Source organism: Chiroxiphia lanceolata, chromosome 1, assembly GCF_009829145.1.
Source record: "Chiroxiphia lanceolata isolate bChiLan1 chromosome 1, bChiLan1.pri, whole genome shotgun sequence".
NCBI lineage: Eukaryota > Metazoa > Chordata > Aves > Passeriformes > Pipridae > Chiroxiphia > Chiroxiphia lanceolata.
Genome location: NC_045637.1, coordinates 109,762,969 through 109,788,417, shown reverse-complemented (window position 1 = coordinate 109,788,417; position 25,449 = coordinate 109,762,969). Strand labels below are relative to the sequence as shown.

Genomic DNA, 25,449 nt, shown 5'->3' with positions numbered 1-25,449 from the left:
TAATTCTGTTTACATGGAAGGGCAGATGTTGCCAGTAATTGTGTATTAAAATGGAAGAATATATGTGGCAAGCCTGAAATTAATTAGGATCTGATTCTGCTTTCATTAACAGGCATGCAATTCCCATTGACTAAACAAGATCTTGTACTCTTAGAACGGACTTAGGTCCTTAATTTTCACACCATGAAATTGGCACCGACATTTCAAAGGCATTACAGTAGCAGAAAGCTTGACCCTTGGTCTTTGCTACCAAATGTATTTTCAGAGTATGACCAATTTGTAAAGCCTAACATTACACTCATTAGTTAGTGAATGAAGAGCCCTTTGAAGATCAAAAGTGCTATTATTATTTCCATATTTTTGCCAAACCAAAACTCCCATGCCGAAGCCATGTGTGTCAAATGTAAAGCATTACCTCTAATTCTTTCTTTCTGAGCAGACTCTTCCCATGTGTCCCTGTTCCGCCTCCATCTGTGGTTTCAAGACCATTTTGTGAAGATGCAGTCAACGCAGTGGCAATACTACAGGGCCAATGGGAGATGCACCTGGACGGGAGGGCAAGGGAAGCTCTGATTTGGATTTCGGAATCACAATAGGAAGCGATAACACAACAGCCATCTCAGGTGTCAGCAGAGATGGAGGATGCGCTGGAGGTGGGGCAGTGGATCACCACTGCTGTGGGACGTGCAGGCTTGAGGCAAGGAGGGTTGGGGGGGACCAGGGAGCAACAAATGAGAGCAGAAAGGGACAGTAAGAAGAAATTTACTTTCTACTCCCTTGCACTCAGCCCTTCGCCAAGCTGGTGGTGTGTTACAATGTGAGTGCAAGCATGGAAAGTAGATGAATTGCAGATTGGGACCAAGGGGAAATCTCAAGAACCTCACTCTTTGCAAAGAGAGACTAGACTCCCTTTTGTGAACTCTTTTGCTGAAAGTCCTCCCCTTGGAGCTCCCACGGCCACCCTGCATGCCCGTACAGTCAAAGGGTCTTAGCCAGATGGGGGCTGGAAGTAATCTAGAGAACAGTAAAGTCTGCGGAATTTTTCCATTGATTTTAGTGAACTTTTGATCAGTCACTGGGTGAAGCAGAACCTGCATGTTTGATACCAAACTCTTCTGTCTCCAGAGAGAAAGAGGAGGGGCGGGTATTAAAATGGGAAAGATAGGAGACGAAGCTGTCTCACTTTATTTTTTTTTTCTATAAAGCTTCTGCTGTTTCACAAACTAGCAGGTGCAGAGGAAAGAGGAGACGAAAAGGGCCAAATCACTACGTGAAGGAAGAATTTTCAGTGCTGAGCTGAGGAAAATCTCCCCTTTGAGAGATAGTATTTCTGATCTGCAGGCGCACAAAGCCTTCATAATTGCTGGAGTCATTATTTGCTGTAGATGGCAGAGAGACATGACAGGTACTGCAGGACACATAATAAGCTGGAATGAGCAGTGATGTTAATCCAATACCATCAAAGACTGGGCTCATCACAGGAACCCATTTAGAGTCCACAACAGCAGCCCTGATATTACTAAGGAATATGTTTCATCTAAGTGCAGACCTCACTCAGTGCAGGCTTCAGTTCATAGCTATACATTTGCTGTCTCCTCTGGTCCCAAATGCTGCAGCTACAATCTATCCACCCCAGCTCATCCCATCCACCATCCCATCCAGATCTGTTCTACCGTTTGTTAGAGGCTAGATGCCTGCATTTTATTTCACTACCTAAACTATCTCCAGTAATGAGGAGGCTGCTAACAACCTTACACAGTGTATGAAAAAATTCACTTATCTTCCAGTCCAGCTTCCGAGGCTGCAGGTGCTGTGCTGCTCTGGTGCACTTAGGGGCTGTAAGCTGAGTTTCAGTTTTCAGACATTTTCTATTTATCATGATTCCCAGATGGAGCATCAGTGAACACCCCAGTGTACCTCCTCACTTCCACAGCATGCCAGGTAAGGAGAATATGTCTAGACAGAAGGCAAGGCTGAAGCTAGGGATAATTTTTCCTCCAGCAGACCCTTGACAACTTTCAGCACAGCAATGACAGCTAGGCATTTATGGCTAGGTTGCCGAGTCCAAGCAGACAGACACCTTACTCAGGTGCCTTTGTGGGGTTGGGAGACATAGGAAACAGCTGCCAAAACAGCATGGGGGGATGTGTTTATTCAAGGCTTTGTGAAGCATATTCCTGAATGTTTGTTAAATTCAAATTTGACTGCACAATTTATGGCCACTAAGATGGATACAAGCATTCCTGCATATAGACACGTGCAAGAACTGAGGCTGAGCTGCATTTGACTTCAGTGGAAATTACGCTCAACTGTGTCTTGAGCATTTGACCTGTTATTTATTTTTAGCACTTGAGTTTTGCACTGTGATCTCTCTGAACTTTACTCCTTTGATAGTAACCAGAGTGCTCTTTGCAAACAAAACAAGAGAATAAAGCAACTACAACTTTTAACTACTGCTGTAGGGGAAGCTGCAAGACACAGAAAAAGGCACATGTGAATTTATACCAAAGAACTTAATTAGCTCACTGCTTATTTAGAAACTGTAACAGCATGACCTAACAGCCCTGCCATCCAAAGATTCAGCAGCAGAGGCCTGGCTTGGGTATACAAATATACCACAGCACTATAAACCAAATAGGCACTTCTTTTACTACATTTCTGGAATATAATGCATTCTCCTTCTAAAAAAGCAAAGTGCCAAATGTCAATGACTGCAATTAGCTTCCCATCTTCATTTTATGACTCTTCTGTGTATTGGTTCTTCTCAGGTAAAACTTGTTCAACCAGGGTTTAACTCTGCCTTGTAAAGTTGATTAACTTCTACAGGACACACTGATAAAGCCTGTATAAGCAAGGACAGATAAGGCAGGATAAGTGGCAGGAAACTGAAAACGCAGAGAAAGCAGCCATAAGGGACAGCTGTTTGTACTGGGGAAGTACCAGCCACACCTTGATTTTCAGATACCAGATCCCTCCTTTTACTGCCAACTGGAACTCAACCTCCTTACCTATGATTAATGCATTCACACTTCTGAAAACTTGCAGCACTTTGAGTGTGAAGTGAATTTTCAGGACATTTACAACGTTATGTGTTAAAAGTAAAGACTAGGTCTCTATGATACTTAACCTTCTGCCAGTTCCCTTTTCAACATTCTCATACACTTAAAAAGGAAACTCTTGTGTTCCCAGGCTGTATTTAAAGACATTAGCTTGTAACTAAGCCAAACTGATAATGATTTATAAAAGTTTACATAGGTCTATATAAGGTGCTGGCAGGGTCCACTCATCTGATCAGTCATTTCCACAGCTGCCTGGTAATTTGTGCCCCAGCTACCAGCAGCAATGCTGTCTTGGCAACACTGGATGGTAACGTGCCATGGCCTATGGTCAGAGCACTGTGGTAATCCAAGGCCACTCAGTCCCTTGTAGATTATTAGCTCCATTTGTACCCAGTCTAAATTAACTGCCAAAATTTTCTTTAGGAGGAATGGGGGGAGAACATGACACTTCCAAGAGGCAGTTCATCCCTTCTAACTTACCCTAAAACACCTTTCTCCAGAGGCAGCTTACCTTATTGATCTGCACTAACTTGAGAGTTATTTAAGAAAAATAAACAGAACACCTTGCTTGTATCTCGCTTAAGTTACCAAGGTGTGCTTGCAATTCCCACCAAGACAAAACAGTTTTGAGCCAAATGGACCCTCCTTTCACATTGTTCTGCTTTGCTGCCAAATCCACTGTCTGAAGCAAGCACACTAGAAATAACTGGCCATGCAGGTGAAATAGAGAAAATTTGCAACTCATTGCATTAACTTGAGGGTTAGGAGATTCCTAAAGTGTTACTGTGTTAATGCTCAAAAACACATTACATCCCTTTCAAATGTTGCCTAATCCCTAAAGGAAGCACAACCTCCCTTCTGCTGGCTCTAACAGAGGCCACCATATGCTTAAGCTGGAGCCACACTAACAAAAAAGTCTTGAGCTTTTACTGCTCCAGATCAATTTTTTTTCTTACAAATTTAAATTTCCCTTGCAGGATAAAGTTAGGATTTTTCAGCAGGTTTAACCTGTATCTTTTTTGCAGCAACATACAAAGATTTCTTTCAAATGTTCCCTAGTATGCTTTTCATCCTTGAATTGCTGAAATAAACACTCCACCTTAAAAGACTGAATTCCTTGAGGTCAGAGGAACTGAGCATTTTTTCATTGATAACGGTGCCATTGCCACTGCAATTAAAAGTTGTCTTCAGTCTGTAAGATCATCAGAACAATGATATTCTGCACAATTTCAGATAAAAGCTTGTGATGTGCTTTAATTTCCAGGAAATTAGTTGCTTTATTAGAAATATTTCCTTAGGTCCTTGTTCAAGACTTACAGAATGGCTTGGGTTACCAAGAGCAATGTGTGCAGTTAAATCTGTAAGCAGATTTAGCATCCCTTATTCCATCAGCTATGTCTTGCTGCCTGACCCCTATCATTCCAATAAATCCCACGTGTCTCTCTAGAGCTCATGTGTCACCCTGTGAAAGGTGGGAACAATCAGTAGCCACAAATAAAGACTCAGAGGCCTCAGCCACGTACTCATATAGCTCATTATCACTCTCAGAGGAGCGGAAGGTGTAAACAAATGATCCCTTACATTTCTTCCAGCTTACCCAGAGAGTCCAATACAATGTGTTCCCTGGAGCATTTGTTGAGAAAGACTTTCTCTACCATCCTGGTGAAGGGATGCCCATGAACTCTGGAATTGGTGAGAGCCAGCCCTTTCCATTTTGGGTGCACATGGAGAACCAAGTGGAAATTGTTAACTTGCAGTGGTCAAAATCTACCTATGGTTTCTGAGAGTCATAGATAAATACTAAGACCAAATGATTAAAGCTACCTTAGTCACCCTTCCTCCTGACCTTGATAAAATGCCCAGGAACATAGGATCAGAACTCAGATAAACAATCCATACCACACCCAGGCACTCATCCTTTCCACTCCAAACCAGTCAAGCTCCCAAGGCTTTCAGAAATCCTCAGCCATGACATGTCCACCAGCATCTCTAAATGAAAGCTTTACATACCATCCGGGTGCTAATAGATCCAGACTCCTGCCTGGCAAGCAGAGAAGATGGCTTAAAAACTGAAAGTCAGTCAGTTGATCAATAGCCATTTACACCAGAAGGTTGTTTCTTTGAGCAGTGTTGGACCACTCTGGCTAGGTGTCAACTTGAAGCTCTTGTCTTCACCACCTGAACAGTGAGCAAGGGGTTCTTTTCTGCCTCCCTCCAGGCACAGTGAGCTCCGATCCTGAGGAGCTCAGGTCTCCATCCCTGTCCACCTCCACCACATCAGCAGTGCAGTTTGGTGTAGTTTTAGGGGTTTTTTTACTAGCCTCCTTCATACAAGTCACATCCCAGTGTGGCCTCTGGAGCTGAATAGCCACATCTCCCATCAGCCCCAGGAAATGCTGGTGGGAAAGCCCATTGCATGGGGAATCGGTTAAAGCACTCCATCAAAAAGGCAGCAGCAGCAGCAGGAGAGGCGCTAAGAGAGAAAGGAAAGAGCGAGGGGAAATGGGTTAAATTTGTCAGTGAACTACATTTGGAAGTTGCAATACAGGTCCTCCTATTGTGCAGGTGTTCACACTTGTCCTTAAAATTTATTATCTGCATACACATAAAAAATGGCCAAGGCATAGCAAACTTTGCCAGAAAGTGCAGTTTTGGCAAGACCAGAAGCGTTGGGAAGTCCAATCCAAATTTAATTGTTTCAAGTCCCACAAAAGGAACCTTTTTTTTTTCAGTGTTGAAACATTCATTTTCAACTTGAGAAGTATTTCATTCCTTTCAACACTTCTTTCTGAGATGGTATTTTTCGTTTGTGAAGCATCCCAAGTTACAAGTGAAAAGACTAGGCACCCCAAAATAAATATTTTTCAAATAAAGTGCTGCAGGTCAACCCAAAATTATTTTTCTGGTTTTGTATTTTCTTGGAGAGCCTAATAAAACCCTTGGGTTTTTATTCAAAACCCAAATTCTTCTAGGCCAGCTGGTGCCCAGACAAGCCCTTTATTTTCCAAGCTCTACTTGCACAGGATGTTTCTACCATTAGATTTGTGCTTAGTGCTACCAGCTTCTCTGGATTTATCATATGTAAAGTGATTTTATTCTGGAAGAACATATGAAACCACATCAATTTACTGACTGCCTAACATGTACCCCTCATACTGGCTTCAGAAGAGCAGTGAGTCACAACTACTATGGGATGTAGGGAGAGCCGAGAGATGATTTTGGACAGGATACACAGCAGTGGAAATAACTGGAATTTTCACAAGCAGGGAGGCAAAAGTGTAAAGCTTGGTGAAAATCTGTGGTTGCTTTGTATCAACAGAAGCAGGGAAGGGGCCACTGGAAGCCTGTTGGACCTCCTACTGGGGGCAAATACGCCTCTCATTCTGCTGCCACCTCAAGACAACCTTCTCCATCCACAACTCCCCACGCAATACATGTGTCAGACTTTTCTGCCTTGGTGATGTTGGTTTTTTTGCCCTGAGTTCTCAGATATCACATCCTTGGGAGGGGGAAGGCAGGGAGTTAATTGCATTCCTTTAAAAATTAAGGAAGTTAAGCTTATCTCTTTGCCTGCATATGGGGAGCTGTGTGTCCTGGATGAGTGAGCTGACGCGAGATGGTTTCTAGGCAACTTCTGCAAGTCATGTTGGAACAGGAATATGAATTAAAACTAAAAACAAAACCCAAACAAGTCAAACAAAACAAGTAGCAGCTTCTCCATGCAAAACCAGTTTTGACTGACTTGTAGGGTTCGTGTAAGATCTTTTGTGGGATTAATATTGCCTTACTGTTATGGACGGAACCTGGCACCCCTGCACCAGCATCTATTGTGAGACACATGATAAGCGCGTTTATGCAGACAACACACATACCTTGTGCATGATAAGAGGCCTGTCATGCCATGTCATTGTGATGATATTATTTGATTGCTGAAATGCCATAACCCAAGTGTTCCAGGAACCTCAGCCTGAGTACATCCAGGGGCTGGAAAACAGTGTAATTAACTCCAGTCCTTTCCTCTTTCCCAAAGAAACTCACTTTATCACTTTGTCTTTTTCAAGGAACTGGCAAAGTTTAGGCTAAAAGTAGTGTTCTTGGGAGCTGCCTTTATTTTTCTCTTTTCTATGTGGTCCAGAAATGAGGAGGACATCTCGTCTGCTTAGATTATTCTGCAGTATCAGGAATTGATCACTGTACCTTTTAGTCTCAGCCCAAATTTCATCATAAAGGGGTGAGCTGATCCCATTCCCCTCAAAAGTAATTATTCCAACATCTTCCCCAATTTATTCAACTACAAAAATCTCAGACAGAATGTAACCTCACCCATGTAAATCCAGAGTTGCATCACTTTTCTAGTGTCAGAGTAAAATTTAGTCCTCAGTGCCACAGATGAAAATTAATGGTTTCACACCCATACTTTCTGAGCCAGCATAACAAGGAGTTTTGGATGCACTGTTTACAGCCTTCTCTTAAGTCATGGAGGGCAAGGAATGCCTTCCAGGGATTTTGATTATCAGGATCCCATTCTGCTCCTGCATTTGTTGGTGTGATTGAAAGGCAACTGCTGAAGTCTGAACTTGACTGAGATCAGGGAATTTGCATTGTCAATAAAATTACCAGCAGGTATTTTAAAAGCCAGAATCACCATGATTATTTCAAAGTGTGTGTTCACATTTCAAGAAGGGGGATATCAAAATTAAGTGAAATGTACAATAACCAGGCCATCAAAGCAGTTTCATTTACAAACCTAACTTTTTTTCCTCAAAGGTTGTATAGCACTGTTTGTCTGACTCTCCACCAAGCAAGTGGGTTATAGAGACACATAACAGATTTTGTTGTTCATATGAAGTCAGAGCAAATCAAGGTTATAGCTGAAAAACAAAACCTCTAAGCCTAACTCAAGCTTTTTTCCCAGCCCTGAAGAAATCACTGACCAGCAAAACTGCTGGGATTTCTTCCAGTTCTGAGTTATGTATGGACCCAACACTGACTTTTGTAGCAGTGTTTTCTCTGCTGAAAAACCCAGAGCAGCATTTGAGATGCTTCAAATCACTCCACGATTCTTCACAGCTCCTAACAGACGACCAGTGAGTGAGCACTCCTGGGTTGCCGATGAAAGTGGACTCCCTCTAGGAACAGGCTGTGCCAGGTCAACAACGCTGGTTGGTGACACGCTCTGGCTCCATCACCTCTTGCTGGCAAGAGTGCCAGGCTGCCTTGCCTTGGACATCCTGTGCAGCAGAGCTCTGCTGGTTGTTTCCATGGTCGCTCCTGTCAGTGCTGGCTGGAGTGTGCAAACCCAAACTTAATCCCACTAGCACTTCATTCCCATGCATTTGGCCTCAGTTTCTGGAGTTAGACAGGCACTAATACTGATAGGTGACCATACGCAGACTTACTCTCTTAATCCCTCCCAGATTTCTTCAGGCCTGCTTTCTTCAGTGTCCCTGTGATCCACTCGTACCTCCAAGATTTTGGTAGGCTCAGCTCAGCCTGAGTGAAGCTGAGGCAGGTAGTGGGACTGGCCTCCTTTTTCCTTCAGTCTTCCCATGTTTTCCCAAGCTGACAGCTCTAGTCCCTTCAGTAAATACTGTTGCCTGCTGTCATCACTGAAAAGCTCACTGCCTGACTTGCCTGCAGATAGAAAGAGGCCTATATAATAAAAGAAGGAGGAAAACTTAGCAACAAGGCCATGCTATGACACCAATTATAGGGAGTAATGATAGCAGAGGCATCTGTAGTATAATTTGGAGCGACACAGCCTCTCCACTGTCAGGCTCTAGCCCTTTCAGCGGTATAAAGCCCTATGACCACAATGAAACGACTCACAGTGTTGGAACTGACTTTTTCAGAGGTTCCTCCACTCCTTGATACCTTTTACAAACTCTCAACCATCCAGAAGATACTCTGAGCACTACTTTAGATGAGGTCTTGGATTAGTCAGAGAGGTTGCTTCAGAAAAAGGAAAGACAATTTCTCCTCTCAGGAATTCAAGCTACTGCCTCAGGAAGACTTACAAACAGCCCTTGGAAACCCAAAACAGGAAAAACACAAAAACCAGATGTTGCTTATTGTAGTTCTAACTCATAGTGAAGGACATAACTGAGTTTGCAATGCATTATTATAATTATTGTTGTTGCTATTGTTTTTCTTATTATTACTACTACTACTACTGTTAATGCAGAGTGAGAATGCAGATGGTACTCGACATTGCTCACATATTAGAGAAGGTGAGTGCTGTTCTGCATTACCTTTTGAGATTTTAGCAATTTCCAAGGGCACTAGCTTAGCCATATGTGGTAGTTCGGTCTAGGCCTTCCTTGGTGACCAGTTTGTAACCAAGGAAGGGCCCAGATTCACCCAGTATTCCCTATGATTTTTACATAAGCTGGGCTATAAGAAGAAAGGAGGAGAGGCCTTCGTCCTCTTTCCTTCCAGCGGCTTGGAGGTGCAGGTTCCCTGCTGTTGAGTCTGCCGTGTTGGGGAGCGAGGCCTGGTAAGGCCTTGCCGACCTTGGGAGGCGCAGGTTGCTGGTGATCGTTCCAGAGCGACTCTCGATTGTCCCAAGGAGAGTAGTGAGATATTTCTTTGCTAACTCTTTTAGTTGCTAGATATTGGGCTACTAATCGGGATATATATATTTTGGGTTTGTTCCTTTTCCCTTCCCCCTTCCCTTTCCCTTGTGAAATTGCATATATATTTCAATTGTATATAACTGTAACATAAGTGTAAATATATTTATATATATATTGCTTTAGCTCTCTCTCTCGTTTCGTTTTTTCTTGGTTGTTTTTCTCCCTCTTCTCCCTGAGGGTTGGGGGGGGGGGAGGGGGAGACTTCTTGTGGTAAGGTTTGGAGACTTGGCAGGGAGCCAGCTTCAAACCATACCACCGTAAGTGAAAATTTAGCATCAGAGTTGATGGATCTCTGGTTGCTCCAGCCTGCAGCCTTCCCCAGTTTTCTCCCCCTACTGCTCAACGCAGGACTGAAGCACAAGATCACTCAGCACAATGGCAGTCATGAGGTTATAGAGGTTCCTTTAGCTCATTTTTGCTGCTCTCACCCCTGACAGCACAAGGGGAGATCTAGCTTGAGGTAGCACTGGAAGATGCTCTTCAGAAAGTTTAAGTGGGAGATTTGTGTTTTGCAAAATTAAACCTAAAACCATGGGTGACTCAAATCTACATCCTGTCATATCTGTACCCCAAAAGTCTACCAGAGCAAGAGGGCTCCAAAAAGAGGTCTCAGTTTACCTCTCAAAGAGATCATAGTTTACCTCTCCTATGTTAGCAAATACATGGCCATGCATGGACAAGTGTATCAGCAATGACTAGATTTGTTTCGGAAACCTTTGGTGTTTTTAGGAATTTAGAAGTCCAGTCACCCATGAAAGGCTCCAGTAAGCTACCCAGATCTTTGTAATTTCTGCTCCATGAAGGAGGAATCTAACCCAAAGTCATGGTAGTGCCACATGGGTCTGACTGTTTCAAGGATTTCACAGAAGAAGATGGCTGAGGTTTGCTGACTACATATAAAATTTTCAGGATTCCTTGTTATGATATGAGCAAGTGCAATTATACTGCAGATTAGAAACTACCATGTAGAATTGCAGAGTAAATGTCTATATTTGTTCATGCCTTCTTTGGAAATAATGGAGATCCACTTTTTAAGTAGTTTCTCTTCTGGATCTTTGCAGTTTCTCTCTTTTACAGATCTGAGGACATTGCGAGATACAGGCACATCTGTTTCCTGAATCCAAACTTACCAGCAGTGACAGATTGCTCTGTCTAATTTTATGTGTGAATTTGTGGGCAGTAAAAACACAATTATATTATGCACACACACATACACAAAGAATATACTGTTGGTGGCTTAAGCTAAAGCCTTAAATCAAAAACACAAGCTATCGGAATCTCAATTCTACAGGCTCACCTTGCATGTGCTTTCAGCATAATATTACAATGTCTTCCCTGGCAGGTTGCTCTTGACAGCTTTTTTCTAAAGAGAAATAGCGAGTAAAGTACAGTAGACAAGGCCTTGATTAGCTTCTGGGGTATGGTGCCAAATTTTCAGCAGAGTCAGAGTTAAAATAGCAGAAGGGGAAAGATGAGTCATCAAACCATTTAGATTGGAAAAGACCTCTAAGATCATTGAGCCCAACCATTAACCTAACACTATCAGGTCCACTATGTTCATAATCACCACATCCATACATCTTTTAAATACCTGCAGGGATGATGACTCAATCACTTCCCTGGGCAGCCTGTTCCAATGCTTGACAACCCTTTCCATGAAGAAATTTTTCCTAATATCCAATCTAAACTTCTCCTGGCACAACTTTTCTCTTGTCCAGTAGATTGTTACTTGGAAGAAGAGACTGACCCTCACCTCGCTACAACCTCCCTTCAGATATTTGCAGAGAGCGATAAAGGCCCTCTTGAACCTTCTTTCCGCCAGGCTGAACAATCCCAGCTCCCTCAATCAGTCCTCATTAAAGCTGCGCTCCAGACCCTTCACCAGTTTCGTTGCCCTTCTCTGGATATGCTCCAGTACCTCAATGTCTTTCTTGTAGTGAGGGGTACAAAACTGTACACAGTATTTGAGGTGTGGCCTCACCAGTGCCAAGTACAGGGGGACAATCATTTCCCTAAGAAGATGATTTTTCATCATTGCTGTTATAGTTTAGTGGTGGGATGCTCAGGTCTGTGTCATAGCACAAGCACTTCAGCACACAGTACATCATGGAGTGATGGGAGTTATCTGATCATCAGAATGAATGCATAGCTGTGGTGTGAAGCATGCTGAGTAAACCCATGGTGCTCAGTGTACCCTGCCATATTCCAGCAAACAGCCAAGCTTGTGTGTGGATAAAACAGCTCAGTCCACATGTAATGCCTGCAACAATTAACTTTCACATGTTAATTACCTGGGCTTTTCTTCATCAGTCTATTTCATTACAGCCCTTTACTCTGATTTTCCTTGTTCAAATCTTAGTAAGACAGATACTTCTCTTTTTGTAGATGAGAAGGTAAGCAAAATGTCTCGATCACTTAGAGAATACATTAGGTAGGGAGTCCCAGGGGGGATTACTGCTTCAGCACTGCTGTCTCCACTGAGAGATAAAGATGAGCACAAGTTCATGTGAAACATAATTTTAAGATGTTTTGAGCAACTAAGCCTCAAAAGGTCTGCAAAACGCTTCCAGGCGAGATACAGATGGGTGACCATACCGTCACCTCAGAGATATTCTGAGCTGTTCAGTGTCATTTTCTGAGGCACATCAGACTGCAAGAAGGAAATTCCTGTAACAATGTGAATAGTGATTAATTAGATGTCTTTCTGCCCAGCCATATCAAACCAACTTGAGAATCGCAAACAATTTTATAGGCTGAAGGATGGGGCAGCTAACCAGTATAAAAATATATTGCTTTAAAAATGTTTCATTTCCATTATGCATGGATTTTTCTAGAGGAATTTCACTAAAATTCTCTAAAATCCAGTGCTACAGGTTTACACCGCTGGGATAAAAATCTGGCCCCCCTCTATAGTGAGGGCTTATTAAAGTGTCTACGATCCAGCAATGTAAGAGGCCTTCATGTTAATAATTCTTTATTATCAGCCTTTTGAAGCCTTCTGAAAATCTGAAAGAGAAGCAGAGCTGCCTGGAGCTGCATAGGAAGCCAGACTCGTGGTCCCATCTTATCTCAAAGTCTATTACTTCTGCCCAGTAAAGTGTCCCTGTTCTCATTTAGAGTAAAGGCATTTGCAGGTAAATTGTTCTCTGCTCAGACTAATGGACCAATTTCAGTTTTCATTTCTGAGGATATAAATCTTAGGCTCACTTTTCTGACAACACGGAGCATTTCAGTATAAAAGTTTCACCCAACAACTTCAAAACCTTTCTTGGTTTTGGTTTTTCGAGTCCTAGAGTTTGATCTTTGTATGAAAACTGTACCCAGAGGCACAGCAAACTTACAGCAGATGTTAACAGCTTATCCACGAGACATTTCAAAATGGAAGGTGCAACATACCAGCATGGTCCATCTTCACCCTGGCTCTGCCATCAGCATTGTGCAGTCAGTTGAAGAGCTGTAATGGGCTCAAAGTGTAAAGGATTGGTGCAGGGCAGAAAGCAGGAAGAAAAGTGAAGACTGAAAAACATCTACCACGTGGACTTCAGCTTTTAGCATCTGCAAAAGAACATTCTTCTTCTAACAGCTGGTCTTTGCAAAAGGCTTTTACTACAAAGTGCGAACATTATTCTTAAAAAGCTTTTAATGAAGTAGTTTCAGTAGAAAACCAGATTACTTCAGAAAGAGGTAAAATACATCATTGTTTCTGTCCCCTGCTTCTGTCTCTCTTCTCTGGCAACTGACACTCTATACCAGTGTTCAGTAGGAGCACCACCATCCTACACTCAGCAGCACAAACGCTGAGCTTTCTGAGACACAGGGCACTGTTGTTTTCCCCTGAAAGAGGGTTATTTGTGTAGACATATGCAAGAAGGAAGGGTTTGATCGCTACTGCTGATTCAGTAAGAAAAATGTAACATGAAAGAGAGAATAGAAATGAAGCAGACAGCTAGTGGGTGGGGGGAAGGGATGCAGAACCCTTCCACTGATATCTGTGCAAAAAATGTTGCTGCTTATTCAGGTCAGATGGCTGCTGTTTAAAACTCCAACTCTGTGCTTTAAAGGGGTGGGTCGCTTTGCTCTCTGTAATTCTCTATTTGCTGACCTTGATGCTGGAATTAGCCCCTTTTCCACACTGTGGTATTTGCCAAATAAGGAGTAAGTGAAAAGTTATTCTTAAACATCTGGCATGAGGCTGAGGGGTGTCTTAGCTGGGTGTTCAAGGGTCTTGGACCTGACAGATCAATCAAATCTAAATTCAAAGGGAGATGTTTAAAGGCTGAAATAATTTAAGTGGTTAAGTCCTGAATTTTTAGCATCTAACATAAGACACTATCTCCTCTCCACTAACTGCCAAGGAGGTTATGGAACTGCTCTCCTAATGGAAGACTCTCAGCTGAATGTTTGAGGCTGGATGTTGGAAACAGAGGCCATGATTAGTAAACTTGTCTGTAGTATTCAGGCTTGAGTTTAGACAAAAACTCCATCATAGGCCTCACTGCACCAGTGATGGTGCAGCAGAAATCTAGTTGCTATGCAGATATGGAACCTCTCTCCTGCTTCCTGCTGTTCTGCAATGTGCACAGGGGTTGTCTGCAGAATAAGCAGCAGGTCACCTTGAGGATTGGAAATAAGATAGTGGTAACCAGAAAGTAGTGAAGCAAACCCAGGCAGTAGAAGATAGCAGTCAGCATTTGCTAGCCCTCAAACCACTGGGGGGGAGTCTCAGTCCAGCTCCCAGTGCCTCCCTTTCAGAGACCTTCACAGTCAGTAATGCTGAAATGAGAGGGCCATTCCCTGTTACAGTGCCTCTCCATGGAGTGTGTTTTAGCTCTGTGGATCTGCCTGAGAGGAGAAGACTGTGAGTTCATAAAGGCACCCTGTAACTGCAGAGATCGGTCTTGTTGACACCTGTCCTTCCAAACTCTCACTTCCACTGTGCTTTTTTCAAGTATATTTAAAGTCCACCATCATGTAATTGACAATTTCCCTTCCCTCTCTCCTATAGGTTAGGTTAAAAGGGGCAGGAGGTCCTTTTCCATATTGATTTGTTTTCCCGACCTTTCAGATACATGCAGAGAAAATCAGCAAAAAGGCACTGGAAAAGGAAAAGAACAAAAGCACAGTGCTTGTGCTTATTCAAAGAAATAAGACAAACATGAGAGTTAGCATTGAGTACAAAATAAACCTTCTGCTGAGGAAAAGAAAGAAGCTGCCTGTATGGAAAAAGGGACAGTGAGGAGTAACACTTTGCACTGCAACACTTTGCACTGCAATACTGGTGCAGGCTATGACAAGGGACAGTCAGCCTTCAGAGAGCAATCGTCTTCTCAGAGGTTTTTTTTCTTTTCATTTTCTTTCTTTTCTTTTTTTTTTAAGAAACGTAATTTAAATAGATATATCCTATTTACAAATAAAAGGAAATCAGATACATTTATTTTTTCATATTTACAATTATTTTTATGATATTTACACCCCGCTATTAAGCCAGTTCTCACCACAGTGCAGTGTGTGTGGTAGCCTTACATGTGCTGTGGGTTTGATTAGACATAAAAGAGATGCCCTAATCGCTAAAGCTCCCCTGATATTTTCTTGCAAGTACATCATGGTGGCATGACCAAATTCTGAGTTGGATAGTGACATTTTTTCTTGCATGCATTCAGTAAGATTTGATTTTAATCTTCCCTCCCATATCCTGTAGTACTGCTTTGCCTTGCTGTATTCCACATTAAAAGCAGACATAGCAAAGCAATGAATGAAGCAGTTGCTACAAACCCTTTACCAACCTCACAGGGACATGGTGAGGATTAATTAATTGCTTATTCAGAGATTTCATATCCTAATATTAAAAATAGTACAATCATAATAAAAACAGATTCCTACATTATCAGAATGAGTTATTAAAATCCGCAGTAAAGACAATACAAGTTTCCTACTAAAAAAAAAAAAATTCAGGACTGTATTCTAATCTCCCCTGCTGGAAGACACACAAAAAAATAACCAGGACTAACTTTTATGGTCAGTATGTTATATTTCATTACATACCTGTAGCATTCTCTTTCATAATTATACTGAAACAAGTTACGATAATTTTAATTCTGAAGAAAAGAATTTAAAGAATTCATCCATTTATGTGACATTGATAATCCACTTTCAATTCACATATGTTGTTAATTCAGATTAAGGTTTCCTCAGATACTCTGCATAAGCAAATCTTCATTCTGAAGTCACCACCTCCTATCACAGATACTCATAAGCAGCTTTCCTAAAATCAGTAACCATGTGGATTTATGAGGTTGGGAATGGGTGATGGTTTCTTCAAATCCTCAGACTTCTGGGATTCAGATCTGAGCACTAGAGAAGTGAAGGAATTGAAGAGGAGATTCCTGTATCCCCTCACTCAAGATGTGACCTGGCGTTGCTCCAAACTACACTCCAGAGGCAGTGACCCTTGAGGGCTGTCAAGCAGCCAAGAGCAGACAGGTTGCAGGTCCCCCAGTACCATTCCTTCTCACACCTCACTCATGCCCAGTGCTCAGCGGCAGCAGAGATCAGTTTCTCTGTGTAAAATTTACTCCTTCATGTGCAATATCCATTGTAAAGGAATCCTTCATGGAGCACCTGTGTTCATACTGTGGAATGAAATTTAGGATTGAGACTTCTGTACGACGAAGGTCTTCAGGACCTCCGTACAGGCATAACTTCATTGCTTCAGACAGAGAAATACTCTGTCAACTTTCCAAAGACATCACTAATCCTTTTCACTATTGCATTACTACCAGGAAGGTCTGCTGAAAGGCACGAGCATGCAGGCTAAGAGCCCACAACTGGGAAACTGGAGTACCATGACACGCAAAGAGACAATGCTCAATTCAAAACAACCAAAACAATCCTTTCCTTTTGCCCCCAGGCACTGAATTTCTCTCAGAGAGTAACATTCTTTTAAAAGAAGAGTAAAAATATAAATTCTTTTCAGTGCAGAGGCTGACACCTACACCCACAACGTGCAGGGACGAACACACCTGTGACAAAAACACCTCTGTTCCTTGTGGGCTCACATCTGGCTGATGTGCTGTAGGTGGCTGCAACTCCTCTAGGTGAATGTGAAGGCAGTACCCTAAAAAAGGAAAGCAGCATTGTTTTGTGTACAGTGAAATCTGGCTTGCCACCAGGGATGTGTTTAAGATACAGGGGGTCCTGAGGCTACATGCCACTGATGTATTTTGAAGTTAGGGAAGATCTATTCACTGCTAAGCAAAGCTTTACAAACATGTTAGCGTACCCTGCATAGGCTGTAGGAGGTGTTTAGGAGACTACAGAAGAGCGTTCATTAGAGCTGCTCCGCAGTGAGGAACTGAAGCACTGGTGCATTCTGCTGAGAGAGGAATAAACGAACTGCTCAGAGCAGGTTTGCAGATATGTACACTGCTATAAAGTGCTCTTACCACTGTGTTGTGTCCTTTTCAGCTTCTTTGTTCTAGCTTTTCTTGCATTTTCTCCTTCCTTCACTCACCTTCATTATTCCTAGTTGCTCCTCTGCCTTTACCTCGCTGTTTTCCCTCTTTCCTTCCCACCTCCAGCTGCAAGACTATTCTTCCACCCAGGTCTGAGCAGTCCTAGCAATACAACAACAGCAACTTTGACACTAGCTCTATAGTCCTCTCTGGCAGGACCTGAACACTTTCAGACACACAGGCCTTGGTACATGTCAACTCAATGCATTACCTTTACTCTGTATTACTGACTGCTCACCCTAAGAGCTCTATTTTTTATTCCCAAGATAGAAAAAGAGGTCCTGCAGGGTGATGCATCCCAGGGTGATGCATCCCATTCTCATTGCTTCTGGAGTGGTCTCCCTTGTACTGGCTGTGGGTATTGTAGCTCAGGGAATGTTCTTGAACCAGTCACCTCAATTAGATTTCCCTTCATTTAAGGATACCCAGACTAAATCTGGGCTTCATATCCTGCTGTCATGATGTACCCTTTGTAGTAGGCTTGATGTTGATGTATTTTTTTGTTATCTTAGGCTAAGGATAAATATAAAATCCAGATTCACTGAAGGTGTATACATGCAATCTGCACTGGGTTTGGTCTTCCCTAGCTATGGAGAAGCTCAAAGCCACCATCAGCTGCACAAACAGTCTATGAATTCATAATCTGTGAATTTTTGAGGGTGGGGAACAATTACTGTACAATGCTGTACATATATTATTCAAGCTCCTGAAGCCACCCAGTTGGCAAGACAACAAAAGAACAAACGATTTGCAGTGAAGTTCATTTTAATTGAAAGACCAAAGAGTCACATGTGCCTCTCCTTTTAGCCTTAAGGACAACAGCAAAACTAATGCCATTTTCAGAGCCACTGCTATTAAAAGGGAGGTGAGGAAGGGCTTTGTTTTCTAACTATCAGAGAGACATATTCACTTTTACTGCCTGTCTATGCTACTCTACTTGTTATACAGGGAAGTTTCATTTTGATGAGACTGTGGGGATGTATAATTTGCCTTTTATGGATTATATGGCCTGTCACCTCAAATATTAATCTAGATATTGCCAGATAAGTGATAAGCACAATAACGATCTGTTTTGTTAAACTCAGTCCACATTCATGACACCACTATACAAAATCAGTGCTGGGTGTGGAGCCCTTTGTTTTGTTTTCCTTGGCATAAGAAGTAACTCAACAACTAAAATAACTTAGATTCTCTGATGTAGAGGCAAATGTATAGACAGCTCTCTTCAGGACAAACGCATGCACTGGGCTGCATGTCAGGATGGTGACTTTTCTTTCTTTTCCCTTTCTTGGTTTAACAAATAGCTAAAGACAGTTTTGAACAGTTCATGTCTGTAGGTTTGAACAGCTCAAGGTTGAAACCCCAAAGGGACTGAAACCGCTGGTACAGCCTATTCCTAGCACACATGTTCATGAGCACAAAGATTGTGAGACCAGAAACTGAGACCCAGGTGAAGCCAACCTCTGGCTAACTAACAGCCGCTTCCCTTGTCATGCAAACCTGTGTGTATGCTATACATATCACCCTCCTCATGCATTCTCCTGGAGTGACCTGCAGCTATTAATAGTCTACTACCATGAGGGTCCAGCATGGCATGTCAGAGAAAAGGAATTTTCTCCCTTTTGGAAAAGGCAGGCAGCTATGGCGTTCGCTGCCCAGCTTGCCTGAGCTGCTCACTTTGCTGTGCTCTATCCGTGCAAGGGCAAGTTTCATGGCCCCCTTCATTGGTTTAAAAGGGTGTGCAGCAGATGAATTATGTAGAAATAAAATGTGGATTCACTGTGATGGGATGGTTGTAGTAGATAATGACTTCCACGCCTGCTGCAAATGGATATTCTCGTGGGCAGCCACGGTTGCTGGGAGACTGCTTTCCTGAGGCAAGGAAATGGGTATTCCCTGGAGACATGAGCTTTGACATCTTGCCAGAACAACAGGATCTGCTTGATTAGACAGAGGCGTTTTGCCCCTACCTTGTAGGACAGCACATCTGCTTTATTGGAAACCTAAGTCCGTTATTGATGACCTTTGTTTGACCAAGTCAAAAGTTCCACTGTCTCCAAGTATCATAGGATGAGTCTCTTAATCTTTCAACACATTCAGAAGCACAGAGTCCAGTGAATTTCAGTCTTTTACCAAAATCTCTGGATGATGAACCACAGTTTGCTCCATCCTGAGTACCCTGTAGCACTTCGTTTCAGATCTTCAAAAATATTTGCCAAATTTAAAGTTGCTCAGATTCATTTTCACTTTCTTTTTTAAAGGTTGGAAGGTTTGCACTTGTTTTGGATGGTTTCTGAACAGTGATTGCAGTGTTGATTCTTCCCTTTCTATCATGTAGGGTGAACACAGACACCTTAATAATTCTCTAAGATTGCATCTGCCCTATACCAGAAACCACTCCCTAGTTTTGTTCTGCAAAATATATATGTGTTACTTGCTGTTTGTTGGCCTCTGGTCAAAGAAAATAATAAATGAGCACAATACATTCAAGAAATGAGAGAAGAGAGATGTTTTGGATGTGAAAACATCACTGCTAGCAATTTCAAAACCTCACTCCACTTGCCCCAGCCCATCCAAACCCCATCCCCCTTCTGTCTTTCAGGATATTGTCAGTATTGGAGGGGGGGGGAAGCCAAACAAATGACAGCTACTGAACTCCACCTTCTGCAAACAATGCAAGGACAATATGCTCCTTTCCAGACCACTTGGGGGGGGGGAGAGAAAATACCCTTCAATATTTAGGCTTACATTTTGTATTTAAAAGACCACATACAGTCCAGAGCTTTGAAAGAATACTACGAGATTCAAAAAAGTATTTTCTGACCATAATGATTTATGGTGGTTAATCAGAGCCCTCTTTGAAGAAATGAGATGCAACCAAGTGGCTTTGGCAGGAAGGGAAATGGTCATCCAACGATATGTCCAGACATCAAGTTTAAAACAAATAAATACTCAAGCATCACCACAGGATGTTGCAAAGACCAGAATTATGAATGGGTTAAAAAAGATGTTAGACAAATTCATGTAGACTGGACCCACTGGCAGCTATTAAACATGGAGAACTGGCTGCAGCCCCTGGTTTGTGAAGTTCCCTTATTCGCTAATTGCCAAGCAACTGTTGGGTTTTACTGAAGAAAGATGTCTTTACGCGCCCTGTCTGGGTAGCCTTTCCTCACACAGCTGCCACCCACAGAAGGCGATGTGCTGGTACAGCCCTGGACCTCTTGCAGAGGCGTTTGCTCTGCTGAGTTACCACAGGCTGTGTGGATGAGCGCTGCCAACTGCACAGAGGAGTCTCTCATCAGCTGGACATACAAAGGTATTCAGTGGACACTAAATGCAGAGCAGGTGGCAGAAAATGTCCTGTACTGTGCTCACTCAGGAGCAGAGCAGGTATATGCATCCTAACACCATTCTCAGGAGGCTGACAGTTACAAGAAAATGGACTTCTTGGGTTTCCTGCAGGAGTTCTGGAAAAAAATACACATGACCTGTCCAAGTCTTTAACACCGATAACTGTAGTCACCAGGAATCCCCTCCAGAAATCCTAAATACAGCCTGGGACTGAGAGCCAGTGAACAACTTCCTCACTTACATGGGTGGAAGAAAAGTACTGGGAGAGCCTTTGAGGTTGCAGCCCAGAGAAGGGAAGTTGTGCTGGGGGAAGAATATGCTCCAGTGACATCCTCAGGTCTCCATATCTTGCTGAAGAACAACCAAGAATAACCCGGACATATTTTCAGAAGACATCAGACTTCAAAAATACCCACTAGCTTCTATAAAACAGAGACTCGAGCCTTCAGCAGCTTCCTGCATGATGTCAAGCACCTGGTGTTGGTGAAAACTCTGCCCTGATGTTACCAAACCAAGCAAGAAGGGATATATTCTTAAAGCCTAGCCTCCTTCTTGAGCAAAAAGCATTTGTAAATCTGGATTCTGGCTCAAAAAAATTCCCTGACCAATCTCTGCATTTTAATAATATGGCATACCAGAGTCATCTGATTGAGAAGCTGGGGTTTTTTTAAGTAAATGTTGCCTCCGTATTACCTTATACAAGCAGACTTTAATTCTGATCCTTTACAGCACCTGAAAGCCACCTGAAAGATAAACAGCTACACAGACACAAGCAACCTACCACAAAGTTATGGCAATGAGAGATAATGATCCTGCCTGCAAAGGCAGAGGCAGAGCACTATTCTCTACATCATCTTTTTAAAGTCTTCTCTGAGCTATAAATCTTCTCTTCACACCAAGCCTGGCCTCTTTCTCCTCATGTTTACGCAGGTGTAAACCCAGGAGTATATTCATTACAGTTCGTAGTGGGGATTTTCCTCCTTTCTCAAGCAGTAGAGTGGCATTTTACCAACTCAATGGCAGGTGGCTTCATTAACTGGCAAAAAAATAAAAGGTACTCTCCAAACAATGTTAGATCATCTTCCAGTGAGAAAGGCAGAAGTCAACAGCAGTATACAGTCAGATGGTCCCAAACCAGCACATTGGCGTGGTACCAATGTCAAAAAGCTGGAGCATGGCCAACCCTCTCACTCACCCCCAACCTGATTGCTAGAGCTTGTACCCAACCAGAAAAACACAAGGCACTGCCTACATGTGAGGCAGCAAAACCTTAAGAGAAGAGAGGTGCGCAGTGGAAAAAAATTATGTGATGACTAAAAGAGGCACCGGGGGCTCCAGAGATGTGGGTGCTATGTGACAGCAGGCAGTTCAGCCCCCAGTTCTGCATGCCTTCCCACACCACAGAGGTGGTAGAAGGTTCAGGAATCCTGCACTTTTTTTTTCAAATTAAATTGTGCTGCACTGTGAGCTTTTGCTATTGCAGTTCTGGCTGAGTTACCATGCAAAATGATCTGCTCAAAAGTCACCCCAGCATTAAGAATTACTGGAAAAAGTACATCTAGAATTCATTTTAATGTGATTATTTCTTCTCTCCATCCTATTCTACATCCCTCACCTTTTCCTGTCCCTCCTCTCTCCTTTTAGGTCAAGGCAGCCTGTAAAAGGCTGGTCCAGGTCTTTAACTTCTGGTTCTTGTGCTGTAGATCTTATGTTCAAATCCCCAAGTAGGATCTTCTATTCCACTTGGAGTAGAAGCAGATGAGCTCTTCAAATTCTTTAGCATTTTAAAATGGATGCTGAACCATTTATGGATGGGATTATATACTTTTTCTTCCAGTCCGAAAGACCTTTTAAAAGCAAGAAGTAGCCAAAGGAGAGAAAATACTTCTATTTAAATGAAACAAAGCTTTAAATAAATGATGGTTTCCTGATGAAACAAGACTTGCAGACCAATTCCCCAAACAACTTCGTGGTTGGCTGGTCAGGTTCAGCCAGGTTTGCCAAGTGGGCAGACACCTCAGATTCCTGTGAGCTTTGAGACAGCCAGCAGAAAAGCCTCATCCACTGTGCTGAGAACTATGAATGCTGTCACTACTTCTCCAGTCTCCCCATCCAAGCAGAGATGTGAGTGGGAAGGAAGAGGAAAGAACCAGCCATGAGCAGTGTGGTTCCTGGGAGGAGTAGGGGGTGCAGTTAGGAATCTGAGGATGGTGCAGTGAGGCGTTAGCAGGCCAGCTGGAGAGCACTGGGCCTGACTGTGTCTGTCAGGAGAACAGAAAGCACTGCACTGGTGCTTCTTTTTAAGATAACAATAGCAGGACCAGTAAGAGGCAGTAGAGCTGTCAGAAGAAGGCTTCTACAAAGGCCAGGGATGGTCTTCAGCCTCATAAAACCTATGCCAATGGGAGCAAGTAGGACTCCTCCACTATTCACATTGCAATGCAGAATTCTGTCGCTAAGCTGCTCACCCTGTCTCTATTTATAGGAAAAAGGGAAAAATAACACAATTTAGGGTACCATGACCTAGTTGAGAAAAAGAAGGGGAAGACCCAAGACTATATTAGTTTTGTGTATCCTGACTATAATGGGAGCCCAGGGTAATTGCTGTAGAATTTTGGGATGGAGAAAACCTTTTTCAGGTGGGTAAGTCCCATTCAGTCATCCCTCTGACCTCATTTTGCTTGAACCTATCATCCAAAAAGAAATTGCACACCAGCAAGCAGTTATTTTCATCAGAGAGGGGATCCCAAACACCAGGTCAGCTCACTCAAAGCGCCGTACCTTAAATACAGAGAAGTGCTCTCCTGTGCCCACCACTAGCCAGTTCCTCACTAGGATCAAAACAACTGACCTCTCCTACCTGAACATAACTCCTGTGTTCCTGACTTTAATAACATAGGCATACCTTTGCACCAGTCATGAAGACACAGTCTGACCTTGAAGCCAGGGCTCTTCCAGATCACAGTTTTGCAGGTGAGTGACCTCTCCAACATTCCTTGCCCGTCAGCTGCAGATTCACTGGAGACAACATCCAAAACACTGAGTGCCAGATCCCACCCCTCCGAGCACTCAACAGACAAAACCCTGGAGAGAGACCTCCATCAGAATACACACAAGGAAGGGGATAGTATGCCACAGATACTCCTTTTTTTTTCCCTTCTACCACGCTCTGTACGTGACAAGTACAGCTAATCATGATTGTGTCCTTTGATAGTCAGTTAGTGATTTGCATTCTTTTGGTAATTATCCCATCACCTGCACAAAGCAGATAATTCCATGGGTCTGCTGGCACCGTTCAGCAGCTACGTCCCCAGGTTATAAAGTGAAGTGCTGAGTGGAAAATTTTAATGACTAGGGGCTGGTAAAATCTTAAATTGATGGCAATATATGGGAAGCCTCTTAAATAGTGTGAAATGCCCTTTTGGCTGAAAAGGGCTGGATGAACCTGTGGTTGATAAGTTGTTAAATTACATCCCATGGCTGGCTGCTTGTCTTGGGAAGGTACCAAATGATAAGTGTGCAAATTATCATTACTGCACAGAGCGAAACTATTTCCAGCAGAGATGATTTGATAAAAGAGAAGTTATTTATCATGATTAAAACTGGTACATTTGTACTTCTTCACACTGAACAGCTCCTGAACTGGCAATCATCTTCCTAAAAGGTACCTGAGCCTGATTTAGAGGGCTTTATGACTGTTTTAATGGATGGGGTTTTCTTTTATGGAGAAAGAAGATTTTAATATCTAAATTGCTGTGTTTCTCAGAATTACTTCCCCTTTCATTGCACAAAGCTTGATTCCATCTTTTTTTTCACACTCTTTTGGCATATTTGATTTTTCCTAGAAAAACTCCAAAGGAACACGCTTTCACAAATAAGGAGTAAACAGGCTGCTACACACAGCAGGAGAGCCTTCACTTTCACACCTTCATTTTTGGGCCCAGCAGAGAGAGAAAAGACTGAACTTAATTTTCAGTTTCTAGCTGCTCAGCGATGGACGGGATTAGGTGGTAGAGTCAGTTTTGTTGCAAGAGATAGAGCGACTTCAGTTAGCTTTAGCTACCGTGTCTGGCAGCTAACCACCCAGCAGTGGCCTCTGGAACCTCTCAGGAGAAAACTCAAATGAACTTGATACAAGCTCATATAAGCTATCATGAAATACAAGCTTTCCATACAGCTCTATAGGGTACCAAAGCCATGCTGGGCAAGATGAAGCAGACAGCATTCAGTGAGTGTAATGGATAAATGAAGGGTGCTATTCTCCAGTACCTTTATTGTAGGATCCTTTAGCTCAGGTCAGTTAAATGAAACAGGTGGAACTATCTATGGTGTACTAGCATTGCCAACAACAGGAGGTGAGTTCTGTTGCTAGTACAGTAGTTCTTGCATGGGGAAGAGCCCAGTCATACTGCCAAATCATTCCCTTTCCCATCCCTGATGTCATAAGGGTCTTGGCCCTATTTCCTTCCTTGGAACAACATGCAAAGCCCACTGCATGATAATGTTAAGCTGATAGTCAAAGAAAACATGAAGAAGACAAGAATAAATGTTATGACTTCAGAGGGATTGTCAAATGTGCATGGAGTTTGTGAAATCTAGTTTGCCAGTCTAAAACCTCTTTCCAATATTTCTTGAAGTCCTCTGAGGAAGACATCATTGTTGACATTTTGACATTTGACAAGCTTGCTGTCTCCTATTAGTTCAGTAGTAGCTGTTTTTAGGCTTGATTATTAAATCATCTAATCTAACTTTCCATCTAATATGGCCCAAGGGATAATACAGGTGACATATTTACCTTCAGTCAAGCTCACCTGCATCTGACTACAGTTCGCCTTTCAACACAGGCTCAGCCTTGACCTGAAGTCTTCCAGAGAGGTGATTCAGCAAAAG

The 25,449-nt window shown here is 42.7% G+C and overlaps 1 long non-coding RNA gene across 4 annotated transcripts; it reads right to left on the bottom strand.

Moving 5' to 3' along the window:
• Positions 1-12,212: 12,212 nt before the first annotated feature.
• Positions 12,213-24,934, bottom strand: LOC116791454. 4 transcript variants are annotated; one of them, XR_004358753.1, is made up of 6 exons: positions 24,829-24,934; positions 23,420-23,577; positions 16,974-17,066; positions 16,687-16,808; positions 13,091-13,148; positions 12,213-12,361 (listed from the first exon to the last, which is right to left on the bottom strand). It is a non-coding gene; the product is annotated as an uncharacterized LOC116791454 (long non-coding RNA). The 4 variants fall into 4 exon arrangements; XR_004358752.1 differs by having other exon boundaries at positions 16,974-17,063; XR_004358758.1 differs by having other exon boundaries at positions 16,714-16,808; positions 16,974-17,063.
• Positions 24,935-25,449: the final 515 nt, after the last annotated feature.